Source organism: Dasypus novemcinctus, chromosome 21 (genome assembly GCF_030445035.2).
Source record: "Dasypus novemcinctus isolate mDasNov1 chromosome 21, mDasNov1.1.hap2, whole genome shotgun sequence".
Lineage (NCBI taxonomy): Eukaryota > Metazoa > Chordata > Mammalia > Cingulata > Dasypodidae > Dasypus > Dasypus novemcinctus.
This window is the reverse complement of record NC_080693.1, coordinates 17,766,924-17,789,846: the sequence shown is the minus strand read 5'-3', so window position 1 is coordinate 17,789,846 and position 22,923 is coordinate 17,766,924. Positions and strand designations below refer to the sequence as shown.

Genomic DNA, 22,923 nt, shown 5'->3' with positions numbered 1-22,923 from the left:
CTGTTCCGTGATTATTAGTCGTTTCCAGAATTATGAAGTCAGTTGTGAAGATGGCAGTGGTGTCTGGGCTGGTGCAGAGGTCCCTTCAGTCCCTTCAGCAGGTATCCTGGCTGCTGCAGAAGCACTGCCATCAGATGGCACTGGTGGTGCTGCAGGTGACAGTTCATGATGCTGTAAATCAAAGAATGAATGAGGAGCTGGAAAGAGATGAGAAGGTATTTCTGCTGGGGGAGGAAGCTGTCCAGTATGATGGGACATGCAAGGTTAGTCGAGAGCTGTGGAAGACAAAAGGCTGATAGACACCCGCATATCAGAGATGGGCTTTCCTGGAATTGCTGAAGGTGCAGCTATGGCAGGGTAGCAGCCCATTTGTGAATTTATGACCTTCATTTTCTCATGCAAGCCATTGACCAGATTATAAACTTGGCTGACTCACTTTATGTCAGGTGGTCTCTAGAGCATGCCCGAAGTCTTCAGGGGGCTCAGTGGCTCCTTTGCAAGTGTGGCTGCCCAGCACTCACAGTGCTCCACTGCCTGGTACAGCTTACAGGTCATCAGCCCCTGGAATTCAGAAGATGCAAAAGAACTTATTAAATTGGCCATTCGGATGACAATCAAATGGTGGTGCTACAGCATGAACTGCTCTATGAATTTCCTGATGAAGCTCAGTAAAATATTTCCTGGTTCCTATTGGAAAAGCCAAAAGGGACACATGTGACCATGGTGTCCCACTCAAGGCCTGTTGGCCCATGCTTAGAAGCTGCAACGGTGCTCTCTAACGAGGTAGTTGAGTGAGAGGTGACAAACCTGCATACCATCAGACCGATGGACATCAAAGCTATAGAAGCCAATGTCATGAAGACACAGCATCTCGTACCTGTGGAAACAGGCTGGATACAGTTTGGATCGGAGCTGAAATTTGTTCAGGGTCATGGAAGGCCCCACATTCAACTTCCTGGGTGCTCCTGCAGTTTGCATCGCTGGTGCTGATGTCCCTATGCCTCATGCAGAGATTCTGGGAGACAACTGCGCACCTCAGGTCAAAGACATCATATTTGCTGTAAAGAAAATACTAAATACCTAGTTTGGCCTTAGATTTCAAGTCATTTTAATTTCTTATTTAAAACACTTGCTGGCTCTTCACCTCGTTTGTAATATAAGGCCTTATTAGTCCTAAAGTAATCTCTAAGGCAACGGTGGAAGATGTTTCTGTACCAGAAGGAAGTTTCAATGTGCTTGTGTATGGAAACTACTCTCCTGGGTGTCAGGCCTATTTTTAAATTTTTGTCTGTTACATTCGCCATGTTTTTTGAATAAGACTAATGTACATTTTTACCCTTTCTCACTAGAAAGACCAGGTATGAATATGTCAGGTGAAAAATATATCCTAAAAAGGTAACATATGGGTGTATAAAAGAAATGTGCATTGTCTCCAGTTACTGTTAAAATGTTCTGATAAGGAATAAATGAATTGCTGACTGTGAAAAAAAAAAAAGAGGTCAGTTGTGTTCTCGCTTTGGCTTTATTTTAAAAATGGGGACCTCCTACAATGCTGATTTGTATCTATTTATAAAGAGAATAAAGCAAAATACCCTGCATCCAGCTAGTCAATCTCCTTTTTTTTCTTAGCAGTTCCTTAAGTGCAGGAACTTATGATGTCTGTTTCCATTCATCTCTGTAATCCCCGTATGTGGCTTAAGACCTGCCACAGGGGAATGGGTATAGCTCAGGGGTTGAGCACCTGCTTCCCGAATACAAGGGCCCTGTTTAAAAGAAAAAATAAGATCTGCCACGAGGGAAGGGCTCAATCAACATTTGTTGAGTGGAAGAATGAATATGCGATGCCTAGTGGCATACGGGGTGGGGACGCAATAAAGCAGCTTTTGCCCATTTCTTAACTTTGCCTCAGGAGCACACTGCTTGCATCCATCTTATAACTTCCTTATCTGCTCCATTTTTACCCTCTCTGGCCCAGTCGTTACCTCCTTTCCAGTCTCTCTGGAGCTTCCTGTCACTCCATGATGAGTGACAGGAAGAGTGTGATGTCACATCTTTAAGGATGCTGTCAGCCCCTTCCTAGCTATATTTCCTCCTCAGAAACCAAGTAGGGTCCCACCCTCTTCACCCCTAGACTCCCACCCACTGGTCTGCCCTGGCTCATGCCTCTACAAAGATTCCTTGCTAATCTCATGACTACTTCTATGCCCAAGGAGAGAGTTGCTGTCTCTAAGCTGTTGACTTCTTCTATGTCTATATTTCTGACCCAGTGTTCCAATCTGGCATGACACACTTCATGGCTTTGCCAGATTATACACTCCTCAGGATGGACACATAGCCCATCCAGCCAAATTACGCCCCATAATGTTTAGCATCTTCTTATGTGTAGCAAGTACACACAGCAAAATGCCAAAGCCCTTTTGTCCCTCTATTTTCCCATTCCTGTCTGTGATAAGATCACAGGCTAGAAATTTCTCATTCATTCATTCAACCACTACTTTTTACGTGCCTCCTATTGTAAGTCAGACACTGGGGAGAAGAGAACATATCACACAAAGCCCTAAGGAAGCCACCAACCTAGGAAAGGCAGACAAATGGGGAAGTCAGGGCTCTGGGTGCCATGATGGACATTTCTCAGGACATAGTGAGGACACAATGGAGTCAACTCCTCTTTGCAGGAATTCAGACAAGGCTTCAGAGGGAAATGGAAAATTGAGTGGGAAAGGGCATCCCAGGCAGCAGGAGAAAAAAGCCCAAGATGGGCTGGGCTGGGCAGGTCAGTTGGCCTCCTCACTCCTCTTTGATCTGGCCATTCCCCCTGGTACCTCTTTCTGTGTCTGTGCAGCTCTTCACACCCAACACACTCTCTCTCCTAAATGCCACCTGTCCAAAACCTTGCCTTCCTCCTCTTTCAAGAAACTTTCTTTGATTTCTCCAGTGCTCTTTCTTTCCTCTGATCATCAGTTCTATTGCATACCCCCAAGCTGGCCTTTCTGTTTCTTGGGGGCAGTCCTGGTTCCCAGTTCCACTGTAAGCTCCTTGTTAGGAAGGAGAGTGTCTCAACCTGCTTATGAATGGTCTATTGCAAAGAGTATGTTGTTGAACCTGCTCCTCTTTCAGCACTGCCCTTTGCATCAAACGGGACCACCAGCTGCCCAGACAGACACTTTTGAATCCTCACTGATGCCTCACTCTTCTTCCTCCCGACTTCCAATCCATCACCAACCCCTGCCAACTCTACCTCCAAAAAGATACCTCATTATGTTCATTTTACTCCATCTCTAATGTGATCATCCTAGTTGAAGACACTAGACCTCTCACCTTGACTATGGGAATAATCCCATAGCTGCGGTTTCTGTTTCTAATCTTGCTCCACTCCACAGCCCCAAAGTGATCTTTTAAAAAATGTAAATCAGATGACAGTTTCCCATTGTACTTAGAATAAAATCCACACCCCTTAACATGGCCACAGTGTTCTAAATGACTGTTTCCTTCCCTTGCCTGGGACCTCACCCCGTGCCCCTCTCTTCCTCACTCATTGTGTGTGAGCCACACTGGCCTTTTCAATGCTTTTTCAATGCTACAAGCTGCTTCCCACCTCAGGGCCTTTGCACATGCTGCTTCCACTGCCTGGACTGCTCTTCTCCCTTTCTTCAGCTAGCCAACTCCAACTGAGCCATGGAGTCTCAGCTCAAACATCACTGCCTTGTCCTCAGGCTCACTTAGGCCACCCTGTTTTGCTCCCTCAGCTCCTGTCATTCACAACATTGACCACAGTTTCCAGTGATTTATTGATTTGAGTGATTCTTAAATTAACAGTCAAATTCCTTTCCAGAATATCAGGGTCAGGAGGAGCAGGAACCTGGTCTGTTTTGTTCATCATTGAATATTCAGCAGCTAGCATGGTCCCAATACCTATTGATCCTCCTCTGACAACTTACAAGGGACAAAAAAATCTCCCCCACAATGGATCTCTCAGTTCTACTGTGGCATTGGCAGTCAGAGTGCTTCTGGTTCCAAACTGTAATGCAAAGAGTGAGAGGAAAGCCCCCTGGTATCTTAAGGCCTCCCCAGGGTTCATAAAACCCAGCTATTCCAACAATAGCTCCACAAGTTTGTTTTATGCACTCACTGAATGCCTGGTCCTCTGCCAACACTAGAGCAGAAATTAAAGTAGGAGTTCACGGCCTCATTAGTAGAAAAAGACCCACCAAGAGCTGCTGAGCAGCCTGGGGATCTGAGTCCATTTCAAAGTAAAAATCCAGAGATACAGCTATCATACTATCCTGCTCAGAAACCTTTACTGGATCCTCAGAGTTTAAGAAACGAGGTCTAAGATCCTCAAGTGGGCATCCACAAGCCCTCCATGACCTGGTCCCAGCGTGGCTTTCCAATCCTCCCTTCCCAGTCCATGATCCCATACACACCCCTGATGAAACCTTCTCAGCCTCCTAGTGGATCCCAAGAATGCTCTGTAAATTTTCTGCATCTTTTTCTCTCTTCCTGGAGTTCCCTTCCTCCCCATCTTTGCCTGGATAAATTCTATGTGGTCTTTCATGTCAAGGTCAAACGCTACCTCCAAACATAATTTGTTTTTCTTGTCAAAATTAATTTATCCTTCCCTGGATTCACTTGTATAGCATGTATAAACCATTTTGATGTCATATTTATTTGCTAATGTTTCTGTCTCACTCTGTAGACTGGGAACTCTTTGTACATACATACACACACGCCCCACTATTGCACCACAAGATTACAAGTTATATTTCACATTTATTGAAACCTGTATGCCATATATTATACCAGACCTTTATCATACATCTCATTTATTGCTCCTGGTAGCACAATGGGATAGGCTACTATTATTCCCATTTTCTAGATGTGGTGATTGAAGCTTGGTCCAGTGCCAATGGTAAGAAGGAAAAGCCCTGCTTCACCTTTACATACAGGTCTGGCTGTCTTTAATGCCTGTGCTCTTTGCCTTGATACTACAGGTAAATGACACTGAACTAAATCATGAATTGGAAACCCAGTGCCTTCCATGAAGAAGTAGCTTTGAATGATTATGCCAAGGCAGATACCTTCTCCTCTCACAACACCTCCAGTGAGGAAGGTATCGTTGCACACAGCAAACAGTCAATAAATGTGGATGGTACTGGTGCCTGAATCTTGCACCCTGAAAAAAAAAGTGTTTAGGCTTAATCCATGTTCCTGTGAGGTATGAACCCATTTGTAATAGGACCTTTGAAAATATTAGTTACGATGGGCCAAACTCAATGAGGGACAACTCTAATTCAATATGACTGAAGTCCTCATAAGCAAAAGAAAGTGGACATGGTAGTCAAAGCCATGAGAACAGACACAAGGAGAGAGAGATTGCCAAGTGACAGAGGATTGCTGGAATGCTTCAGACTCTGGGAGAAAGCAAGCCCTGCCAACACCTCAGTGTTGGATTTCCAGCCTCCAAAACGGTGAGACAATGAATTTCTCTTGTTCAAGCCAACCAGTTTGTGGTGTTTGACTTAGCAGCCCTGGCAAACTAAGATAGGGGTCTTGTTGAATTACAGTTGATTCTCAGTATTCACTGTAGTTGTGTTCTATAACGTCTCCACAAGCTCTTAAGTAGCAAATACCAAACCCTCACTCCTAGGGAAAACACAGGTTGTGTTCCTGTGAGGCTCTAATCACATTTTCATGGACTTATCAACATATAGCCTTGTTTTCTTTGTGCGTTGCTCTTTAAAAACACCTGTTGATTCATTAACTCTGAAATCGTGGCCAACAGCTCTATAACTTAAGTCTGAATGAGGCTTATCTATTAATAACACATGTATTTTCTTGTAAGGCATGTCCCAGCCTTCTTGTGTGTGTAGGAACAGTAGACAGTACTTTAGCACTATGTTTGGGGAGTCATTTTTAAAAGAATGAACTCAGCAACAAAAAGCCCCAAAATGTGAAAAACCCAGCACTAAACAGACCATGATGAGAAGGACACTGGTTTACAGTATAAGAGCTGAAACAAGGAGGCAGAGTGTTATGTTGCCTGGTTCAACCTCAGCTGGGAACATGCAGTTGGGCAACTCAAAATGTTTTACCACACAGTATTTACATGTGAACGACCACAAAAGTGCTGTGAGTAATGATTTTGGGGTTACAAATAAATTCTGTGAGTAGGCAAAGGCATAAAAACAGAATCCATGAATAATGACAACCAACTGTACCTTGTTCACAACTGACAACAGCTGCTGAAGCAGGCACCGAGGCAGATGCCCCCCATTAGGTGGTTGTAAAGTCAAATTCTAGGGTGATAACACATTTAATTAGGCCTTCTAAATAATCACACCCTTTGGGGGAGCAGGGTGAGTCACTCACAGAGAAGGTAATGTGGGCTGGTCCAGGGCAAAGCCTCCCCAAGTTTCTAGGATTGGAGTCCTTAGAGGAAATGTTAGCTGCCAGCAAGAAACTTGATGATTCACAAGAATAGAAGCTCAGGTATCTGAAGGTGGGATCCTTTAAAGGTTTGGAAGGTCATAATAAGGTGGTACATGGAATTCTGCCATTGCTGTAGGGCAGAGCAGGAGACAGTGAGTGAGGAAGCTTGGCAGGCATGAGTGTGGGTGAGAAAGCAAGCATCAAGCCCCATAGAGCTCTGCTCCAGTCAGGATAGAGAGGCAGCCCCTGGAGGTGGAGATGGATCTAGCACATTCCTTCTCTCAGCTCCTTAACACAGGAAAAAGAAAATTCTTATTGCCTTGGATCAGTGTTTCCCAAAGTGTGTTCCCAGGATGGTTAAGAGAGGCTATACAATCAATCAATCAATAGACAAATAAATAGCCCTATAAGCAAATTTGTGGATTTCTGGCATCCTGAGAGTCAAATGTGTTTCTTTAAAGTAGGAATTTTCAGAGTCTTTAATATTCCAGTTTTCATTTTCCCACAAGAGTCTGACCACAGACCTTGGAAAACTCAGACACTGGTTAATATCTCCAAAGACACTAATGGTCCATGTTACATAGCTTGGGAAACCATGGTTTAGAGTGACACAGCCATGCCAAAGTTCAGAAGTAAATGTGTCCTAAATATATGTTTCAATAAGAGAAAGAGAAATTTATGTCCACGTCTAGCTAATTTCTAAACATTTTGTAAAGCTATGTAGAAAGAGCTGATTTATTTGCATATTCAATAAAGGATTCTAACTCAGTTGTGATTTGATGACAGTTCACCTACTAGCAAAGCATCCTCTTGAGGAGTGAGGGAGGATGGTGTTAAAGGGTGGCTCATGGAAAAATAAAGGAAGAAACTAAAAGAAAATGTAAGAGAGGCTAAAAGGTGTTTGAGCATATAAGGGTGTTGGTAAGAGTAAATGTTTAGGTAAAGGAAACAGAAAACATTGCCCTTATACCCAACCTTCTCTAATCTGTTTATTTCTCCTAAATACTTTTAATTTCATAACTTCCTGTTCCTGACTGTTTATAGAGGGAAATTGAAAATATTTGCATTGTCACAGATGGGAAAAGTCATAGACATATTTGAGGACTTAATTTTGGAATAAGTACAACTTTATCGTTGCTCTTGGAAATTATTTAAAACAGATTTGCCACATTTTATTCAAGTTTGTGCCATCAGTATGAATATTGTTTTCCTTGAGTTCTGGGTTGGGAGTCAACACATTTGCAAACAGCAATGTCAATCTATGAACTGGGTGTGGGAACCAAAATGATTTAAAGTAAAGAATATAGCACCAATATTTAGAGCTAAGTCTTCTTGCAGAATTGATTGAGGAACTTACCTCAATGTATGATGCATTCATTGAGAACTTTGTCATTTACAACAATGATAAGGTGACACCAGTTTGTTATGTTTTGCTTGTTACTAAGCTATCTATAGGGGTGTGTATCACTGTCAGCATTTTTCACTGAATTAAACTTTCCATGGCATGAGAGTCCTGAGCACACCTTGTTGGGAGTATTTCCCAAGAGCCAAGGTCCATAGATTTAGCCACGGTTAGATATAATTGTCTACCCCTCTTGTTTACTAGGTGGAGGAGCTGTGATTTGACAGTTGAAATGACATGCCAAAGATCCATTTTTGCTGGTGGCCTCTTGATTGCGTACAATGCTCTGGGTCCCCACAGGCTCTCTTTCCTTGTGTTATCTTGTTGCCCTATGTTTTTCCATGTAGTCTCCCCAATAGGCTATGAGTTCTAGGAGGGCAGGGACAGTGTCCTTCCAACCTAAGTCACAAAAATCACTCAGGAAGCATCTGCTCTGGGGCGGCTTCCTACACACCATCTCTATCCCTCACAATAACCCCTCAAGCTTGATAATATTATTCTCATTTTACAGAGACTTGGAGGTTAAGTGACTTGCCCAAGATTACATTAGCCAGGAGGTGGTAGAGTTGGGGTCCATCTGGGGTCTGTCCCACCCCAAAGCCCATGATCTTTTCCCTACATCAAATGGCTGTGCATTCTTCTTATATGTTCTTTTTACCCTTAGCATCTGGCATCAAGCTTGGCATATGGTGCACTCTTGGTACATGTTTGGAGAATGAATGAATGAGTACCAGACTTAAAGAGGGATCAGCGTCCCTCCCTGGTACTTCCTGGTGATGTGATATTGGGCAAATTGCCAAATTACCCCAGGTAATTTGGACCTCTTTGAAAAATGGGGTAAAATGTTGCCTCACTGACCTGAAGGGAAGAGAATTAAGCAGTTGCTTCTATTGAAGTCCTTTTCAGGTAACTGATTGAAGTTCGAATGCTCACGTCCATGTAATTCTGGGAGAGCTCATCAGGAAAGGCTTCTACTTCTTTAGGGTTTGGTAGTGGGACCACTTTTCTTTCTTCCCTCAAGAAATATTATACAATGGAAACAAATCTAGCTCAAAGTTAGATGAAGTGTTTTATAGAGGAATCAGCAGTCACCCAGAAGTTTGGAAGGCCAGGCAATTTATTAGTATCCATAAACTAAAGCCTTTTTTTTCTTTGTTTGCTTTGTTTTGTTGAGGTACTAGGGCCAGGGATTGAATGTGGGAAGCTGGCACTTAACCGCTGAGCCATATCAGCTCCCCTGAGTTGATTTTTTCATTTGTTTTGTTTGTTTGTTTTGTTTTTAGGAGGCACCTGGAACCCAATTCGGGTCTGCCATGTGGGAAGCAGGCACTTGAGCCACATCTACCCCCTGAAGACTTTTTTTATGTGATCTGACACTCCCCTGACTTTTAATCATAAAGACCCACTTAGAAGGTCCTGGCATTTATTGACAATCCTATGTCTTTAATTAATAACAAATGACTCATATTAAGTGCTGTAGGGAGATCCTGTTAATTGAAAAGATGAAACAAAACAAAGAACAAATAGGACATTGAAAAGAAGAAAAACATATTTTGGTTTAATGTTGTTAAGAGTCATAAAATGGTAAATATTGGGTTAAAGACAGTATTGGCTAATGGATTGTATATCATGCTATCTATTTACAAAAATGGGAACTATATCAAGGTCACCCAAAAGATCTGATATTTAAGGATCTGATACCACATTTGTAATATACTAAGATTTTGTAGACATTGTGTATTATAAATGAAATGTGACATTTATGCAGAGGGATAATAACTTGTCTAAATAGGCTATTACCAGAGATATACTGTATTTGAGACAGATCAATCATTAGAACCTTTATTAGTTAAGAAATTAGTTTCTGGTCCTAGCTTCTACTGGAAAGGACATTAAATATTGCCTGGAAGGAGACAGAGCATGTAACACAATATAGGAGAGTAAAAATTTCTAATTGACTAGACCAAGATCTCTCAGGCAATCACTGAACTTTTTTTAATTCCTCAGTAGCATACAAAGCAATAGATTATGAGAGTGGTGTGCTGGAGCTGGTTCATACCAGCTCATAAGAGCCAATTACTAAATTTTCAGGAATTTTATAAGATGGTTGTTAAACACAGCCATTATTACGATTAAATTATACAAGTTTATAAGTAAATTACACTAAAATGAAGAGAGTAAGCATTCAAATTCCAAATTAATTTATATTTTATTATTTCCTGTCCTCTCGAGATTATTTTCTTCTACTGCATCTTTAGAGTGGAAATGCTATTTAATGGTGAGCTACTGGACATCCCTTTCCAGCTGCATATTCACATAGGTGGCATGAAATTGACATGGAAGTATTTATAGCATGGAAATCAGCAAAGCAACAAATCAGGACTTGTGTTATTATTTTGTTGATTGTCTAGTACACTTAAGAAAGTGATGGGGAAAATGTTATAATGTGGATTTAACATAAAAGTGTCTCATGTCTGTAAATTTTTACATTTTTTTGAGCATAAAAAAAATAAAGGGCATATTCTTCCATTAATTTGAAACTATTATCCAGCTCAGCAAAGAAGTCACTGTTGTCATCAAGTGAAGTTACAACACATATCTTCATTTTTGTCCTACGTGTTAACAGAAATGAAAATATCAAACAGCATTCATGCTGGGACTTTCTTGCTCATCAGTTGCAACACAGGTTGGCTAAAGATAGAAGAGTTTGGCAAAAATCAACAAAACATTCTGTAAGAATCAATAGGCTGTAGGGAATTTACCATACAGAGTACTGCATTTTTTATTACTATCTGTAAATTGTATGCTTCACATTTTTTATATCAGCAAAATGTATAATAAATTTATATATGCATACATTTTTTTCCAGAGAACCAACTATTTACCACACTGCAAATGGGTCCCTGTTTCATTCCTCAAAGAAATGACCATCTGGTGGTATGTGGACAAAAAACTCTTCTGTTTGATACCCTAATGGGGGATGCATCACACTATGTATTTGTCAAAACCCATGGAACTGTACAACACAAAGAGCAAACCTTAATATAAGCTATAGACTTCAGTTATAATGAATCAATGTCAGTTCATCAATTTTAATAAATGCACCACCCGAGATGGTAATACTAGGGGAAACTATTTGTGGGGGTGGGGAGCTATCTGGGAACTCTCCGTACTTTCTTGGCGATCTTTCTGTAAACTGAGAACTGTTCTAAAAATAAAATTTATTATTAAAAACAAACAATAAACTATGGTGCAGACTACTGTGAGATGCTCAGAGTCATCAGAAGGATCCCTAGTGGGGAGTGGATGTAGCTCAGTGGTGGAGCACCTGCTTCCCATGTACAAGGTCTTGGGTTCAATCCCAAGCACCTCCTAAAAAAAAAAAAAACGGGAAAAGTGTACTGGTTTGAGTCTTTTGTGGGCCCCAGAAAATTATATTCTTAACCGAACCCATTCCTGTGCATGTAAACCATAAATAGGTTTAAGGGCTTTGATTAAATTGTGGGACCCAGGGTCAGTCTTAATCCTTTACTTGTGTCCTATATAAACCAAGTAGAGAGGAGAGGAAGCCGCCATTTTACCCAGTCATGTAAGAAAGGATTCCAGGATTCAGAGCAGGCACAAAAAGACAGAGAAACCCTAAGAGGCTGAGAGAGAGGCTGGAGGCCAGAATCAGCAGAGCAGTGAAAGCTGAAGCAAAGAGGAGAAGAGAGAGATGAGCCATATGCCTGTTCTCCCATAGCTGAACCTGGGGAGAAAGTGAGCCAGGAGGAGAAGGCAGGGACCAGCTGCCATTTTGCCTTGCCGTGTGGCAGGAGTCCAGGATCGCTAGCAGCAGCTGACCTTTGTTGAGACAAGACAGCATCTCTGATGATGCCTTGATTTTGCACATTTTCATAGCCTTGGAACTGTAATCTTCTACCCTAATAAATTCCCAGATAAAAGCCAACCCATTTCTGGTATTTTCCATTGGCAGCCCTTAGCAAATGAAGACTCTCAGCCTCTCAGAGTTCTAAGGAGGGAAAAAGCACTGACAGTCCAAGGAAGCCTGAAACTCAATGCACAGGTGATGTAGGTTGAATTCTGTCCCCCAAAAACGATATGTTGATGTCTAACCTCCAGGACCTATGACGGTGACCTGATTTGGAAATAGGGTTTTAGCAGATGTAAGTAAGCAAATTAAGATGAGGTCATGCTTTATTAGGGTGGACCCCTAAATCAAAGACTAATGTCTTTATTAGAGAACGGAGAGGGGAGATTTGGACGCAGAAACACAGAGGAGTCATAGGGAAGAAGGTCACTTGAAGCTGGAGGCTAAGCTCAGGGTGATGTTTCTACAAGCCAAGGATTGCCAAGGATTTCTGGCAATGACCACTAGCCAGGAGAGAAGCATGAAACAGCTTCTCTCCCAGAGCCTTCAGGGGAAGCGTGGCCTTGCTGACAATTTGATTTCAGACTTCTGGCCTCCAGAATGGCGAGAGAATAAATTTCTGTTGTTTAAAGCCACTCAGTTGGTGGTCATTCGTTGCAGCAGGTCTAGGAAGCCATTACAACAGGTTAGGCAGAAAACTTGTCAGATCTTTCAGCTGGTGAGAGTTTAAAGAAATACAGACCGAGTTGGATAGAGCTAGATGTGCCGTGTGTTTAGAAATGATTTGAAATGACATTTCTCATGATTTAAAAATAAAGTTAATTTATTTTTGTTGATATGGCTGAGAACAGTTTATCTTTTGTTTATAAACTGGAAGTGGCCAGAGTCTGGCCATCTGTTAACTTTTGTCTGATTTGTGCTGGCCTTCATTGGGTTTATGCTAGCTTCCAATGGCCGTTTCTGAAGATGCCAGACTCTGCGAGGCAGCAAATGATACTGGATAACGTTTACAACCTGAGCCTCTAAGCTTACAACCTAAGCCTATAGCTTGGCTGTGCTGGTGCAGCCAAGCTATAAAGGGAGGAGTCTATGCAACCTGTGGTGTCTGCCGTGACCAGAGCCCCACTGGTAAGAGAAACCTCGTTTGCTATATATATATTTTTTAATGCTTTTTACCCTGACTCTTTGACTTCAGTAAGAAATATTTTCCTTGTCTAGGTTTCTTACCTTGCCTCTCTGACTCAGGGGTTACTGGGTGTATAAAATTTCCACTCACTGTATTAGTTAGAATTGACTAGGTTGTGCTGTGGTAACAAACAGCACCAGAATCTCAGTGGTTTAACGTGATGGAGGTTTGCTCTTCTCTCATTTAATGCCACCCTCTGTGTGGCCCATGCTCCTGAACTGCTTCAGTCCGCAGCACCTTCACCTCAAACCCGCACATCTCCATCACTGCAGCAAGAGGTGGAGGATCCATGATGTTTTTTGAAGTGACTCACATCACTTCCCTTCACACATCATTGACTAACACAAGTCACATGGATAGATCTGGCTTCCCTTAAACGCAGGAAGGGTAGAAAACCCGGAAGTCTTTATGAGCACCAACAGCTGGAGTGGTGTATTGTAAATGTAATTGGCTTATGATCAGAGAATGGGGCAGGTAATATCTGAACTATGGCTTTTATTAAATTGTGTGTCTGTGTGTAAATGTGGAGGAGGGGCAGTAACTGATTTTTGTAAATTGTTAAGGCCATTTTAAAATCATGTACATTCTCTAATTCTGAAGGTGGCTGCAATAGAGGCTATGAATGTAGCAGAGGCCCACATTTTTTAATCCTTTGACCATTTTCTTGAACATAGGCTGCTTGTGTACTTTCCCTCCCAACAGTTGACTTCTACACTTCCTTGAAGAAGAATTGCCCTCAGGCTCCCAGAATCTTCTTTGCCTGCACAAATAACCTGGGGATTTATGTCCTTGGGGGGGAACCTTTAATCAAAGACTGAAGAGTAGAGGGTGTAAATACCTGCAGCTCTTTGCCCGGTATTCAGGTATCTCTAAGGCGTGACTTCTCTGTCTCCAGAGCTCCCTTATGAGATTGAACCAAGGTTACCCTGCTGGGGACTTGGCTTGATTTCCCTTCCAGATCTCACCTCCCTATCTCTCCACCAGCTTTTTCTGGGGAGTATAGATCACTTTCACATTAATCCTAAGGTCTGTTTCCAGGGAACCCTGCCTAACATGGAGGCCATGTTTCATATGATGTGTTCCCCATCCCCATCCTCACCCTTGCATTCTCTGGCCACTGAACTCCAGGGAATTCCACCTGTAGGCTAGCTGACTGATGGAGTCCACCCAGCCCAAAAGCCAGTCTAGGCAGACTGTCTCTAGGGAAGTTTCATCTTGAGTCATATTAGTTTGAGTCATGTACTTGATGTCAGCACACTCTCGTAAGGATTCATGGAATTGGGCTGCCAAGAAGCAATGAGATAACCCTGTACTTAGACCCTACTACATCCTGAATGAAATTCCAATTTCTGAACCTGCTCCCATTTCCATGCAATTTCTTCTTTGTGTTTGTCTCCTTGCTGTAATCCTCATCCCTCAAAGTGACTGGATGTCCCTCTGGTTTTCAAAAAACCTGAAACACAAGTTAGGCATCACCTCATTGGTAGGTCCAATTTTCTAGCCACTCATTGCCAGACTCTTCAGGGAAAGGGACCTGCAGATTTTCAAGGAGGCCAGAAGGATGTGAGTAGATGCAACAGGGAGCCATATTAGTCTTCTAATAAATTGAAAAATAATGATGGAAGGAAAACTGTTCTAAATATTAAAAAGCTGAAAGGAGGCAGTCTAGTGCTCTTGCTTGGATAGAAAAAGCAGCTGAATCCCCTTCTGTTTTCCATATCCCCATCTCTAGAAGAGCAAAGATGAGTCTATCAAATTAGCAGGAGAAGAAAGAGAGTGAGAGAGAGAGGGAGGTAGGGAGAGAGGGAGGGAAGGGTGAAGAAAGGAAAGAAGGAAGAAAAGAAAGAAAGGAAGAAAGAAAAGAAAGGAAGAAAGAAAAGGAAGGAAGGAAGGAAGGAAGGAAGGAAGGAAGGAAGGAAGGAAGGAAGGAAGGAACGAAGGAAGGAAGGAAGGAAGGAAGGAAGGAGGGAGGGAGGGAGGGAGGGAGGGAGGGAAGGAAGGAAGGAAGGAAGGAAGGAAGGAAGGAAGAAAGGAAGGAAGGAAGGAAGGAAGGAAGGAAGGAAGGAAGGAAGGAAGGAAGGAAGGAAGGAAGGAAGGAAGCCATTTACTCAAGAAAGCACTTTAATTCTAATGATGATGGGACCAGGCTACAGTGGAAACTGAGGCATGCTGCCTGGAGCTAGCTGTAGGCTGGCTGTCCACCTAGAGTAATCAGGAGCTTCAGATCCAGCCCAGTTCACCTAGGGCCAAAAAAGAGATGGGATCTCAGAGCAGACATCTTTGTTCAGAAATGGAGCCTGGACCCTCTTAGGGTGTGAGGCCAGGCAGGGTGTGGAGAAAAGGTGCACCAACGCACAAAGCCCCAAACTGAACGCAAACAGAAGGGCGGCATTTTTAAGACCCAAGCAAGTAGAAACAAACAGAATTCATCCTTGCCTGGAATTAACACTGCACATCCACACCCACACTTCTCTAAGATGCTCATAAAAATACTAAGTACTCCTCATAGGCCTGGAATTAGCTCATCAGAGGCACAACACATAGACATCTCTGTTCTCCTAGAACATTCCCCAAAGCAGTGCAGGAAACACAAAAAGGGCCTGGAGAGCTTTTAAAATGCAGATTTCAGGGTCTGACCAGAGGATCTGATTCAGTAAAGGGACCTAGGAATCCACACAAACTTCATTACACAGTTTAATTGAGATAAGGAGCAGATAACAGTTTGTGTATTTTATCCTGATAGCCCTTACTTTACATTAGTCTTGGGGATTTTTAAAGGCAAAGAAGTCACCCTGTACCCTGATTTCCTTTGCTGGAGACAGATATTTCTGTACTTACATAATCTACATTGTGAACAAGTTGCCCAATTTTTTTGCTGGTGAGTGAGCTTTTTAAATAGTTCTTTATAGTTCTGATTTAAATTAAGTTAAAAGTTTCTAAAGCCTCCAGAAGGAGATCTAACTCTCTTCAGTTTCAACTTCCTCTGCCCATGAAGCACACACTGTCTTTGAAAGAGGTTTCAGATAACAGAATTGAGGTTAGTAGAATCACAGAAGGTGAAATCCAGAAGAATCTTAACAACTCCCTTGCAAGCTTTTTTCTATTAAAGAAGTTAATAGATGAAGAAACCGTGCAACATGATCAAAGTAGACCCAATGCCCAAAAAAAAAATGCCAACCAGGTCAAGCAAAGGTGGGCATGTGAGTCCTGAAATTCCAACACTTAGGAAACTCTATTACCCCTATACTTGATCAAACCCAGGCCTATAAAGAATTCATCTATCCCTGCCTAAAGGTTTCCCTACAAAAGACCTTATATGATTAAAAAAAAAAAATTCATCTAACCTCAAGGTCCCCTAATGTCTTCTCATTTACGTAAATCCCAGGGACCTGTTTGCAAGTATCTGCTGAGACTATAAACCTGCATATTCTCTACTTCCCTGGCAGTTTGTTTATTTATCTGAGCCTGAAGTGACTCATAATTGCCTCCCTTGATTTTTTCTTCCTATCTCATTCAGCACAACCTTTGGATAGTCACCCAGTTAGAATGAGAAGACCCCGTGAGCAACGTTGCCATCTGGAAGAAATCTCACGCCATCTGTCCACTCCCAGGAAGGCGACGTTACTCACAGTCGCCTGCAAGCCCAGTGTCACTCCACTTGCTTCCACCCCGCCCTTAGAAGCCGCTATTGCTCTTGAGGGCAGGAGCGTGTCATTGCCGTGAATTTTATGATCTAGTGCTTAGCCTGTATAGGGACAGGGCTCTGCAGAGGCCCCAAGAGAAGAACGGCTGTTCTTAAGGCAATGTGTGATGTGCATAGATGGCTGCGGCTCAGGCAGCCCCAGCACCCAAGGTTTGAGTAAGTTACAAACAGGCTGACATAGGGAGATGCCTCAGCCGGTCAGCAGCGGGTAGAGATCAGTGCCCTTTGCCTCCAGCCACACATAGCCTCTGTTTAACCCAAATTGCCTAACACACATTTCCCTTTTCTCTGTGTTCTGCCCTGTGGAAAGGGTTGGGGGTGCAGCTCTAGAACACCCGCCTGCTCTGCCCTTCTGAAGAGCACTGTCACCTACTGTAGCAGCTTCCCAAGCTGCCACGGTGAAGGGGCTACACACGCCAGCCACGGGGACTTTTCCCATATCGGTGTCCACCATGACACCATGGCCTCAGTAATGAAGACACTTGAATTGGCACTTAGCTCTGCTCCCTACAAGCCCAAGTCACTGAGCAAGTCTTTTAACCTCTTTGAGACTCAGTTTCCTGGTCTACACAACTACGATAGCTATACAAATGTCACAGGTCGTTACAACAATTAATAAGAATACAGTTGAGATAGTATCTCCCTCTCCTTCTCTAGAGGATACTGTTGGTCCTCTGGAAACAGAGAAGAGTTGAGGGAATGTGAGGCTCCTGAGCCGCACACTGCAGCTATTTTTTCCCTGGCCACGTCCTCCCACGACCGTGGAATGGGAAGAGCTGTACTGCATTATCTTGCAGCAGAGCCACGGCAAGACAGAATGTAATTATACGTGGCTGCAGTCTAGCTGCGACACTGAATGAGCTCATCTGTTCTTACGGAAAATGACCCAGTACTTCTTGAAAGGTGATGACTATTTTTAAATAACTAGACTTTTGAAAAAAATAAATTTTTCTTCTTCTCCTCTTCACTTTATGGCAGCCTTGTCCATGACCTAATTTAGAACAGGGTTTACTCTGAGTCATGTAGCTGGTCTTTCAGTCCCCTGTTTTACATTCCTGACGTCCATAGGCACTTCCCAAGCTTGCAGTTCATAGGAAGATTAACAAGGACGTATTGCTGGATCCCAGGCCCTCACCCCCAGGAAGCTTATCTATTTCTGAACTCTTTCTTTGGAGAACTCAAGGCAGCCAGGAAGAGACTGTAAAGGACAGAGGCACGGTGAGTCTAGTGGGTTATGAGGGGTGCTGTTAAGCCAGGCACGGCAGTGAGAAGAGTGGAAAACAGTCTCAGCAGGGTTTGGGCTTCAAGATGTGACAGGGGGACATCATTCAGTAGAGATGCCTGAACTATGAGACCGCACTCTGCATGTCAGTGATCCACAAGGGGCAAGTGGGCACTGAGATGGCTGTAGGGCATTCATTCCCAGTCCTGGCATCACCACCTATTCATTCCTGCAATTGATCTGTCTGGAGTTCCCCTGTGCTCTCTTCTCACCTGCTTTGACAAGAACTCTTTCCCACTTTATGTAAGGCCTCCCCCATACACCCTAGGGTGTCTATAAATAGTTCTGGGTGCCAAGTGAAGGGACAAAGCAAAAAAAATTGACAATGGGTTGAGAGAGTGTGTAACTCTAAAGAGGGGATCATTGATCCTTTTGTTGATCAGGTGGTCTCCAAGTTACTAGTTTTCCATAATGTTTGATGAAAGTTGACATGACTCAAAAGGGGTTGTTCTTTTTTAAATTGGATATCATTGATGTAAGAATACTCCTTCCAGCCCAAACTACTCATCTGTATGAACAAGACTTCTCAGCAACAGCATCTATAAAAATGAAACATAAGGAAAAATGGACACCGAAACCTAGCTCTGTTTACCAATGATGGTTTATATGTAATGAAATAAGTAAATAAATAAATACCCCATCCATTACATTTAGAGATGGATATCCAATAAAAGTTTATTTGAGGGTTGACTAATAATCACTATTTTAATAAATGTCTGTTTAGATCAATTTTACACTGGTAATTAAAGCTTTAAATTCTTTACATTTATCCTTATTTAATATGACTATAAGGAATTATTTTTATTCATTTATATACATATTTTGTAGCACAGTACCATAGAGAAGTTCATTAAAGATTTCCCAGCCTATATATAAATTACATTCAGAGACAGTTCTGAGGGGGAAGTGAAATAGAAAGATGACTTCAAGGAATGACATAACGTTTCTGATGGTTAAGAAAAGTTTGCTCATTTATTTTTAAATGGATGATGGTAGTTATAATTCACTGCGGTATTTTGTTGGGTACATGGAAAAGAATGACATAACACTTTTACTTTTAAATATCAACATCTGTAGTACATGGAAATTTATACCTAGACTTAAACTACTTGCAATTATTTGTCATAATAAATTATCTTTATTTTTTAATAAAATATTTTTCCATGTCAACTTTAAAGAGTGCAGAGGAAAAACATTTTTCCAAATTCTTTTAAGCTTAGACAAACCCAATGCTTTGAAGGCCATGGCTTTTGTGGCCCCAGATGATGCCACTTGGTTCCTCCTGTCCATGCCTCTCAGAAGGAACTTCTTTCCACTTTCTAGCTTTCTGCCTCAAGCTGCCAGTTACTTCTCTCAGCATTTCTTCCACCTGCCAACACTCACCATTTGCGCTGGGTTCAAAGTCCCTGACACCTGATATGATCACCCAGACACCACCAGCAACAGAAGAGCAGCTGGCCGGCTGGCAATCCTTGGCTTTCCCCCATGGTGATGTACTCTCCCTTCTCTTCCAGTTTCCATTAATATACAGCTTCTCCTGGTGGCCTTCTCTGGCACTGACTTCTGTTTTCTTTCTCTTTATAAGGACTTCCATAATCTGGATTAAGGCTCAACCTCATTCAGTTGGGTCATGCCTTCACTAAAAATAACTGCTTCAAGAGGTCCTATTTACAATGGGCTCACACCTACAGGAATGTGGATTAAGATTAAGAACATGCCTAAATTGGGGTCCATAATTCAATCCACCACATAGCCAAAAACGCTTTTCAGAGTAATTCTAGTTGTTTCTTTATTTTTTGCAAACACCACAAAATGCATACCTAGTCCAGAGTGGTATCTCTTAAAATTCCTCACGCTCTCCCACTTCCTCCCCACCCTGCACCGCACAGCCTCTCTTTCCAAAATGCCAGGAAAACCCTTCCCCCAGCTCCCACCCACATGGCTGTCCTCCCACGCCCCAACCCCCTTCCCACTCTCCTCTCCAATCTTGTCTCCCGTTCTCCTGACTCCACATCACAAAAGCCCTCCTCCCCCAGTAGGTCTACCACCAAAGAGCCCATCCCAGAGAATGAGTAGGAAGAAGAAACTGCAAACCCTCTTCAGAGTGCAGGGGATGTGGAATGACTAGAAAGAGTCATGAATTAATGGCGTCCTGTCTCTCAGAAACAGTCCATGAGGAAGACACGTTCTAGTATTAGACTTTTCAGTCAATGTCTTTCTATAAAAGATAGAAATCATATGATAGGCTGGCGGACTCTTGAAAACAAGGTCTTGAGATAAGGGAGGTGACCAAAGAAGTGTCCAGTGTTAGCTAAATAAGAGCAACTCCTGGGCAATGTGAACTACAATGGGGAAATAAGAAATGATTAACCTGAGGGAGAGGGAGTTAGGGCAAGTCCCACCTGTGTGGGGGCAGGAAATAGAGGGAGGGAGCAGAAGAGGGATGTTCAGAGACCTAGTGGATGTGCCAGGACAAAGGTGGCTGATCATGAGTCCATGCATCCGTCCCCCATCAATACCTAGGATCTCCAGCACCTGCCATCAGACTTGCCCTCTACCTGGTATCAGCAGGGCTTAGCACCAACAGTTGACCTAGAAGCACCTATCCTTAGTCAGGAGACAGGAATACAGGCCTAGGTTAGAACTGGGTTCTTGTAACTGGGTCAGAGCGTGCACCAAAGGGTGGGAAGCCAGCCAAGAAATGGGTATCAGAGCCAACGCAGATCCATCCCAATGCTGGGAAAGGAGCAGGAAGCAGCGGGCAGGAGGCATGAAGCCGACCAGGTCTTCACTTACTGGAATAGGCCACCACGAGCAGAAGCTGGACACACTGGAGGAAAGTGGTGCCAGCTGCACAGTTCGGCTGTGGCCCAGCCCTGCCTGCTTTCCCTGAGTGGAAACGAGTAGGAGTTGTTCAGACAGATGGTTCAGACCACGGCCCGGGTCCCAAGTGCGACACACTGCAGAAGCTTCTTGGGTTTGTTTGTTTGTTTCGATGGCTTAGGTGCATTTTATTGGTTACCTTTCAGAATCCTTCTACAAAAGAGCAAAGTTAAAAACCAAGGTCCAGGAAAGAGAGTGAGACACACACATTCATGTTCTGTGCATGATCTCTAAAGACTTTTTGTTTTAATGTGGCTGCCTTTATAATTAGAGAGCTCCGTCCATAGGTAATTCATTCACAAGGAATGATTTTTATACAAATAACAATACAGATAGTCCCGAACTTCAGTTGGATACCCCTTGGGGATATCTGTTCAGGCTCTGAGTTTTAGAAAAATTCCCCTGCTCTGACCTCAAAAACGAACCCACCCCCACCTTCACCCCTGGCCACGTCTTTGGTACACAAAGCAGTCCATGGGCCAGTGGCAATAACATCCCTGGGAGATCTGCAGATCATTCAGCTGCAGAATCTTCAGTTGAATGAGATATTTTTGCTGAGCTGCAGACACATTAAAGTTTGAGAGGCACGTGATAGCTGGATATAGCAAATTAGGTGCAGGGAGGGCACCCAGTGCAGGTTGGGTCCATCAGAATCTTTCTTGAAACTCTTAACTAAGAAGCAACAATGGCAAGGGACATGAAAGCCCATTCAGGGCTCCAGAGGGGAGGTCTAAAGAATCCTGCTGTGGCCCTAGGTTGCCAGCCTTCCCGGGATGTCTCATAATAATAAACCTATTTGGACAATCATTCTGTTTGGAGAGATATGGAGCAACTGGCATTTGGTAAGTCATAAAAGCACATGAGTGTGTGTGTGCATAAATATGTATCATAAAGTGTGTGTGCCTGTAGATAAAGAGGGAGAAAGAGAGAGATGTTACAAAGTACATATGTGCTTATGTGATTTTTACAAGTAGTTTGAAATAACATGAACATATGTATAGAAAATCCATACTGTTTATTAAGCCATAAAAAGGAACAAAGTTCTGATACATGCAACAACATGGACAAACCTTGGAGACATCGTGTCGACGCAAATAAGCGTCATAAGACACAAAAGGACAAATAGCGCATGATTCCACTTAGATGAAATATCTAGACCAAGTGATTCATGAGGATAGAAAGTAGATTAACAGCACCATGCTTCCCTGCTGAGCCAGCGGCCCCAGGCCTGGCATTCTTCTGCGAGCAGCCACCTGGGGCTCAGGGATGACGGATGGGCTGTGCTACTGCTACTGCCACTGTTTGTTAAGTGAGCTTGGCCTCAGTCTCCCCAAGCCACGGGCCCCACACCTGCCTCGTGGGAAAGATCATAACACTTGCTGTGGAGTGTTGTGAGTGTATTCCTATTATTGAATTAATGAAAATGCTCTAGTGATTGAAGTGATGGCTGCACAACTATGTGATTATGCCAAATACCATTGATTGTACACTTCGGATGAATTGTATGCTTTATTAATATGTATCAATAAAATTGATTTGTTTAAATAAATAAATAAATCAGTACACCAGAAAAAAAAAGAAAGTAGATTAGAGATTACTAGGGCTGGGAGTACAGGGGAGTGGGAATCCCTCACTTAGTGGGTACAGAGTTTCTGTTAGGGGGTGATGGAAAGTTTTAGTAATTGATAATGGTGTTGGAAGGACAACATTGTGGATGTGATTAACACCACAGAATCATATGCAAAAAAGTGATAAAAATGGCAAATTTTATGCTAGTTTAAAATAAAATCTAAAAGTCCATATGGTATCAGAAACAAAGAAACAACAAAAGCCTGAAAACCAAAGGCCTTTTCCTTGCAAGATTTGCTACTTCACAGCTTTTATCCATGCACCAAATTATTTTATGTTTCCATATACTCTCCAAAATTTTCTACATCCAGAAAATTTTACTGGGCATCTACTGTATACCTTAAGAAACTTGAATTTCCTTAAGATAAGTGTTGTCTTATAGCAAGCAGATATAAGAATGTTCCTTATGTCCCATATGGACAGTTTGCCTCATGTGTATTTTGTTCCTGAAACTCAACTGCCCCATGCCAAGGGGTCCAATTATTAATCCTATTTACAAATAAGGAGACTGATATTTTGAGAGGTAAGTTAATTTTCA

General features: G+C 42.6%; 1 long non-coding RNA gene and 1 pseudogene across 1 annotated transcript in view; one reads left to right on the top strand and one right to left on the bottom strand.

The window, feature by feature from the left end:
* The first annotated feature begins 32 nt into the window (after positions 1-32).
* On the top strand, positions 33-1,367 carry LOC101435952 (pyruvate dehydrogenase E1 component subunit beta, mitochondrial-like; annotated as a pseudogene).
* Positions 71-22,923, bottom strand: part of LOC131274977 (uncharacterized) — a 31,848-nt gene continuing 8,995 nt past the window's right edge. The window contains exons 2-3 of the long non-coding RNA XR_009182314.2: positions 437-561; positions 71-171 (exon numbers count right to left, since the gene is read on the bottom strand). This is a non-coding gene — a long non-coding RNA (uncharacterized lncRNA). The remainder of the gene's footprint in view (positions 172-436; positions 562-22,923) is intronic.